This window comes from Mauremys reevesii, linkage group 16 (genome assembly GCF_016161935.1).
Source record: "Mauremys reevesii isolate NIE-2019 linkage group 16, ASM1616193v1, whole genome shotgun sequence".
In the NCBI taxonomy this organism is placed as follows: domain Eukaryota; kingdom Metazoa; phylum Chordata; order Testudines; family Geoemydidae; genus Mauremys; species Mauremys reevesii.
This window is the reverse complement of record NC_052638.1, coordinates 523,849-531,283: the sequence shown is the minus strand read 5'-3', so window position 1 is coordinate 531,283 and position 7,435 is coordinate 523,849. Positions and strand designations below refer to the sequence as shown.

Here is a 7,435-nt window from a genome sequence, read left to right as displayed (position 1 = left end):
TGGGGGTGAGATTGGGCTAGGGGGGGGCGGGAAATGTCTGTGCAGCCCGGACATGGCCGGGGGGGCAGGTGACCCCCGAGGAGCGGGGAGAGAAGGGGGGGGCTGAGATCCCCTCGGATTTACCGCTGCCCCCTCCCGTGGGGACCCCCCTCCTCTCCCGTCCTGCCCCCTTTCTCCCTAGAGAGCCACGAGCAGCGCCCAGGGTGACCCCCCTCCCCCAACCCCGGAGAAGTTCCCTGTCCCCCCCCCCCCCGATTGTGCCCCATTTTCTCTCCCCTTCGCCAGTGGCCAGTTCAGGTCTCAGGTTTGGGGGGTTCCCCCCATTTCCACCTGCAGGGATTTGTCCTTGTGCGGGTGGGAAATGGTTCCCCCGAGTCATTCCTGAGCTGGGCAGAGGGTGAATGGGCAGAGGCTGGGGGGGCCCTGAGACAGGGACACCTCTGGGCTGGGCTGGGGGGGCCACTCTCTGCTGGCAACGGGGCCTAGGAAGGGGAGGGAGGAGCAAGTGTCCCCCATGGAGACGGCCCAGCCCCAGGTTTCCCCTCCCAGCTACTTCCCCTCCCCGACCTGCCCAATCCAGCAGCCCCCCCATCACTTGCTAGTCACATTCCCAAACCCCACTGCCAGCCCCTCCCCACAGCCAGTGACCTTCTGGCTCCAGCCCCACTCCTGTCCCCTGTGAAAAGACATCACCCAGGGCTCCCTGCCAACCATGTGAGAGTGAGGCAAGACAATCCCCTCCCATTCTGTTGTTGAGTCAATATCACTGTGTAATCCCCTCAAATTTCCCATCTTTTCTCTTGAACTGTTGACATAAAATCTCCCCATAATCTCTCTATTATGTTGCCAAATATTTAGTTTGTGCCCCATTTTCTCCTCAGTTCTGAAATACTGATATCAAATTCTCAAAAATCTTCCCACTTTTCTCTCCAGGTGTGTGACTGAGATCAGGGCTCTTATCGTACTGGGCGTGGCCCTGTTCTGTCAGGTGCTGCAGAGACCCCAACTGAGATCTGGGCCCCTTTCTGCCAGGCGCTGAAGAGACCTGAGGAGAGATTAGATCCCGCTGTTGTGCCAGGTAAAACTGAGGCCTGGACCGAGATCACGGCTTCCCTGGTGCCAGGCAGCGCACGACTGTGACCCAAACCGCTGCCTCCATTGTTCTGGGCACTACAGAGACCTCGACTGAGATCAGTGCCCCCGTTGGGTCTGACATCCCCCAGTGTGCTGGGCACTGCACAAACCCTGACCGAGTTTGGGGTCCTGGTGGTGCCAGGAACTGCACAGACCCCTACAGAGAACAGGGACCTTGTTGTGCCGGGGGCTACAGTGACCCTGACTGAGCTCCAAGCCCCTGTTGTGCCAGGCCCTGCATCAACACCAAGTGAAATCAGGCTCCCATTGTGCCAGGTGCTGCAGAGACAGCAAACAAACTCAGGGACCTTGTTGTTCCTGGAGCTGCAGAGACCCCAAGTGAGATCTGGGCCCTGTTCTGCCAGGTGCTGCAGAGACCCCAACAGAGGTCAGACACCACTGTTATGACAGGTGCTGTGGAGCCCCCAACTGAGATCTGCGCCCCTGTTGTGCTGGACACTGCAGAGACCCCACAGACATCAGGTCGCCCATTGTGCCAGGTAAAACTGAGACCTGGACCAAGATCACGGCCCCCCTTGTGCCGGGCAGCGCACGACTGTGGTACAGATTTCTGCCTCCATTGTGCTGGGCACTTCAGAGACCTCGACTGAGATCTGTGTCCCCGTTGGGCCTGGCCCTGCACTGATCCCGACCCAGATCACGTCCCACCACTGTACTGGGCACTGCACAGACCCTGACAGATCCTGCCCCCACATTTTGCCAGATGCTGCAGGGACCCCAAACAAAATCCGGGATCCTGTAATGCCGGGAGTTGCAGAGTCCCCGACTGAGGTCAGGCCCCTGTTGTGCAGGGCTCTGCACAGACACCGAGATCAGGGTCCGCATTGTGACAGGTGCTGAACAGACACCAAGGGTATCTCTACCCTGCCATTAAAACCCCCAGCTGGCCCATGCCAGGTGACTCAGGCTCACGGGCTCAGCCGAAGGGGCTGTTTAATTGCAGTGTAGATGTCTGGGCTTGGGCTGGGGCCAGGCTGTAGGACCCTGCGAGGTGGGAGGGTGCCAGACCTTGGGCTGCAGCCCCAGCCGGAACATCGACACCACAATTAAACAGCCCCACAGCCTGAGCCGTGTGAGCCCAAGTCAGCGGGCATGGGCCAGCCGCCGGTGTCTAACAAGTTTGCATGGAGAATTTGGGGCAAAACTGGGAACTGAACCCAGATTGTTTGAATTCTTGCCTCTCCCGTTAACCCCAAGCCCAGCATGTGTGTGTGCAGCGTTGTTTTGGTCAGTGTTTGCCTTGCATTGGCTTCCAAGGGAGGCTGTGGAATTTCCTTCATTGGAGGTCTTTAAGACCAGGTTAGAGATACACCATCTGTATCCCTAGACATTCCCAGGCTGGTGTATCTCTGGGATGGAGAGGAGCCCGGCGGGGGGGAAGCTTTCTCCAGCTGTATGTTGTGTTTTTATATGTGTATATTGCATCGCATCCCAGAAATGTAGGGCTAGATAGGACCTCAAGATGTCATCGAGTCCAGCTCTCTCTGCCGAGGCAGGACCAAGTATCTGTAGATTATCTCTGGCAGAGCTTTGTCCTACTTGTTCTTAAAAACTTCCAGGGAAAGAGACTCCCCAGCCCCCCTTGTAAGACTATTCCCGAGCTGACCTGCCTTAGCTCTGGGGACACCCACACAGACTGTAGTGGTGAGCAGCTCTGGAGAGAGAGGAGACCCCAGTGAGTGGCAGCTGGGTAAAGAGACTGAAGTTGGGAGGAGAAACATTGATGTGTCCAAGGTCACCCAGGCTGTCCGTGACCGAGCTAGAAATAGGTTCTAGTGCCACCGTACTGCTGTTTCTGAAGGTCTCTGCCACCCTGGTGTTTTAGGCACTGGTGCAAACCCTTAGTACAGACAGAATTTACACTAGTGCACTCTGATTGGTACTGGTGCACCATGTCCCTGTTTGAAGGTTTGAGGTGGTGGGGGTGGGGAGCAGTGACCTCGCTGAGGCCTGGGGCTGGCTGAACAGTGCAGCTGGTAACGGAGGGGCAGCAGTGAGTGCTGGAGGTATGAGCCAGGAGCACAGCCCCACAGGGCTGGACACTGACTTCTCCTGACCCAGGGGACATCCCCCCAGCAAGGTGGTTTGTCCACGGATGCACAGGCCGTCTTGGCAGGGACTGCAGCTCAGCTGCCCTGCACACCTCTTCCTGCAGCCTAATACAGTGTGCTCTGGGGGCCTTCCCAAGCTGCGGGTGACGGGGCTCTGGAGTTAACAGGGTCTGTTCCTGGCTCTGTCACAGACCTGTTCAGTGACCGTGGGGAAATCACAGCCCCTCTCTCTGTAACGCTGTCTTCAGTGACTCGAGAGCACGAGCACGAGCACCAGCCTCGGGCAGACTGGTAAGAAGCAGGGAACAAACCCCAAATTGGGTGTGAGGTCTGTATGGAGATTTCACCAACCTAGAATCCAGTGTAAACGCTTCAGGCTCTGTAACAGCATTAACATGGAATCACAGACAGTCCCCTTGGGTGATCCCATAGATCTCACCACGCAGGTGAGCTCACCTTCGTGACAGATGGTCCCTTACTCCAGGGGTTCTCAACCTTTTTCTTTCTGAGCCCCCCCCCCCCCCGCTATAAAAACTCCACTGCCCATGTGGGCCACAATAACTGGTTTTCTGCATATAAAAGCCAGGGCTGGCGTTAGGGGGTAGCAAGCAGGGCAACTGCCTAGGGCCCCATGCCACAGGGGCCCCCACAAAGCTACATTGCTCAGGCTTTGGCTTCAGCCCTGGTGGTGGGGCTCAGAACTCTGGACTTCAGCCCCATGCGCTGGGACTTCAGCTTTCTGCCCTGGGCCTCAGCGAGTCCAATGCCGGCCTTGCTTGGCAGCCCCCTGAAAGCTGCTCACGGCCCCCCAGGGGGCCCCAGATCCCTGGTTGAGAACCACTGCCTTACCCCACGAATCACAGCAATGTTCAAGTTACTGCCAGTCCCAAAGGACCAGTCACTTCCTTAGGTCAACTGAATCTTAGATCTTCCAACAAAGACAACACTTGTAGCCAGTCCTGTCATAACCTGTATTAATATTTATTTAAAAGGAAAGGAGAGTTGTTTACAAAGTTAAAGCAGGTAATCCTATAAATGCAGATGAGTTGCAGTCCTAAATTTCAAAGGTAATAGAAGCTTCTATTATAAGCAAGCTCTACATATTCTTTAGGACTAACCCCGTCTAAGCAGCTGGGGATCTCTTGCTTATGCCTAGAAACTTTGCCCCCCAGAGTCCAAGCAACATACAGATCATCAGTTCCTTCTGCATGGTTTTTTTTTTATCCCCTTCCTACCATGTGCTCTGAGCTGGAAACTCAGCTAATGGGAAGTCAAGACCACAACAACAGTTTTTTGTGTCTTCGTTAACATCCCATAATAGTCTCTCTGATGTTGATGGACCTTTCCTGCCAGGCAGGATGTAATGCATTCTGTTGCCAATCAGCACTTCTCCTAGGTAAAGTCTCTCTCCTGTCTGGTGATTTACAGAGCCACAGAGGCTCACAGAGCAACTAGTCAGATGTTAACCCAGGCAGCAACTCACAAGCATTCAATGAAGACTAAACACATTCTTATGTTCACAGTCTGTATGAGGAGTATCTACTCATTGAGACTCACTGGGGAGCCACAGAAAGGAACAAGATGTGCTGAGGCAAGAAGGCCTAGTCTCAGAGCCCCCGGGGTCACGCTTCCCAAAAGCTAAAACTAGGCCCAGCCTAGGAAAGGGGCACTGCCAGGAGAGACTGGATAAAGGCTGGAGCATCAAATAACTTAGTTAATCTGAGAGAGCTGCCTTGGGGACAATGACAGGGAGAATCCCCAGAGTGACTCCTTTGATTCTGCTCGTCTCTGGCCTTTGGTTCATGGAATCACAGAACTGGAAGGGACCTCGAGAGGTAGCTAGTCCAATCCCCTGCCCTCAAGGCAGGATGAAGTATTAACTAGACCAGGAGTGGCCAGCCTGAGCCTGAGAAGGAGCCAGAGTTTACCAATGTACATTGCCAAAGAATCACAGTAATACGTCAGCAGCCCCCCATCAGCTCCCACCCATGGGAAGCCACACTAATCAGAACCTCCCCCTCCCTCCCTGCACCTTCCGATTAGCTGTTCACACTATGCAAGACATTGCGGGGGGTGGGGTTAATGGAGCGAGGGCATTGCAGGCTCAGGAAAGGGGGTGGGAAGGGGTGGAGTGGGGGCAGGGCCTGTAGCTGAGTAGTGAGCACACCCAGCATGTTGGAAAGTTGGTGCCTGTAGCTCCAACCCCGGAGGTGGTGCCTGTACAAGGAGCCGCATATTAAATTCTAAAGAGCCGCATGTTGGGCACCCCTGATCTAGACCATCCCTGAGAGGTGTTTGTCCAGCCTGGTCTTAAAAATCCCCAACGATGGAGATTCCACAACCTCCCTAGGCAATTTATTCCAGTGCTTAACCACCCTGACAGGGAGTTTTTCCTGATGTCCAACCTAAACCTTCCTTGCTGCAATTTAAGCCCATTGCTTTTTGTCCTGTCCAGAGGTTAAGAACAATGTTTCTCCCTCCTCCTTGAAACAAAATTTTATGTACTTGAAAGCTGATCATATCTTCTCCAGACTAAACAAACGCATTTTTTTCAGTCTTCCCTCATAGGTCATGTTCTCTAGACTTTTAATCATTTTTGTTGCTCTTCTCTGGACTTTCTCTAATTTGTCCACATCTTTCCTGAAATGTGGCACCCAGAACTGGACACAATACTCTAGTTGAGGCCTAATCAGTGTGGAGTAGAGCGGAAGAATTACTTCTCGTGTCTTGCTTACAATACTGCTGCTAATACAGCTCAGAATTATACTTGCTTTTTGCAACAGTGTAACACTGTTGACTCATATTTAGCTTGTGATCCACTGTGACTCCCAGATCCGTTTCTGCAGTGCTCCTTCCTGGGCAGTCATTTCCTGTCTTGTATGTGTGCAACTGATTGTTCCTTCGTAAGTGGAGTACTTTGGGTTTGTCCTTATTGAATTTCATCCTGTTTACTTCAGACCATTTCTCCAGTTTGTCCAGATAATTTTGAATTTTAATTCTATCCTCCAAAGCACTTGCAACCCCTCCCAGCTTGGTATCGTCCACAAACTTGATAAGTGTAACAGAGCTACTGGGAGGGTTTCCCCATGTGTCAGAGGGTTACACCCTGGTGGGAGGGGGCTAGGCCTGTACTGGGATACGGTCACTCTGTGCTTCACAGTGTGGCAGAACCTAGAGTGTCAATTAGCAGGGAACAATGCTGGGGGGAAATCGACATGTGGAAAGGACAGAAACCCTGTCTGAATTCTCTCACATTGCCCCTCTCACCCTGGCAGGCTACAGAATAACGTCCACGTGTCACCCCAAATCATCCCCTCCTCCCAACAGGAAGGAAATGGCTGCAGTGGAGCTGGCTCAGGTAAGGGATTCTCAGGGATGGGTTCTGCTTGGAGGGAGAGGAGCAGTATATTTATAGGAGGGTGGGATCTGCTAGAAGTAGTGGGAGGCAGGAACTATCTAGGGTGTGGAATGGGAGGGGACAGGATGTGACAAACCTTCTGAGACTTGTGTACTCTAAGGTGTGATGGGTTGTCACCCCCGGGGTGCAGTCTGGGGGGCTTCTGGGAACCGCTGTGCCCTCTAACCCTCAAGCCGGGTTGGCCCTTCTCTCACTGCTTTGCTGGAGATTCAGCCAGCCTCTCCAGGGCCTGGTATCACCCTACACGACAGCAGGTGGTGCCATACACCCAACTAAGCTACCTGAGTGCTTTACCTGAGCCACTCAAGGACAGATAGAGACGACAGCCAATTTCCCAGCGATAAGTGTTAGCAAATAGATCAAAGCAGATTACTTAGCAAATAACCAAAAACTCAAACTAAGCCTAACATACTATCTGGATAGAATTTGAATTAGCAATTTCTCACCCTGACTGATGATAGAAGCAGTCCACCAAGTTTGCATACACAAGCTAGAAATCCCATGTTCAGATCTGGCCCTGCGGGAGCTTTGGGGGCTGGCGCTGGGGAAAGTGGGGGACTGTCTGAAGTTGGCTGCTTGGGATGTGGGTGAGGCCCCGGGGAGCTGGGGGTTGGGCTGCACCCCTGGCACTGCAGCCTGGGGCCCTGCGTTTCCTCTGGAAAAGCTGCTCCCTGTTTCACCAGCTCCTCTCAGTCTGAGTCCCAGGGACCCTGCACAGGCATCTGCAGGGCAGGACGGGCCCTGAAATCTGGCAGCTGGGAGGTTTGCAGCAGTTTGTAACCCTCCTTCCCCTGCTTCTTCCAGGAGGCCC

At 53.7% G+C, this 7,435-nt stretch overlaps 1 long non-coding RNA gene across 2 annotated transcripts; it reads left to right on the top strand.

The window, feature by feature from the left end:
* Window positions 1-628: 628 nt before the first annotated feature.
* LOC120384713 lies at window positions 629-6,501 on the top strand. 2 transcript variants are annotated; one of them, XR_005589049.1, is made up of 3 exons: window positions 629-1,078; window positions 1,500-1,634; window positions 6,482-6,501. It is a non-coding gene; the product is annotated as an uncharacterized LOC120384713 (long non-coding RNA). The 2 variants fall into 2 exon arrangements; XR_005589050.1 differs by lacking the exon at window positions 6,482-6,501 and adding an exon at window positions 4,730-4,785.
* Window positions 6,502-7,435: the final 934 nt, after the last annotated feature.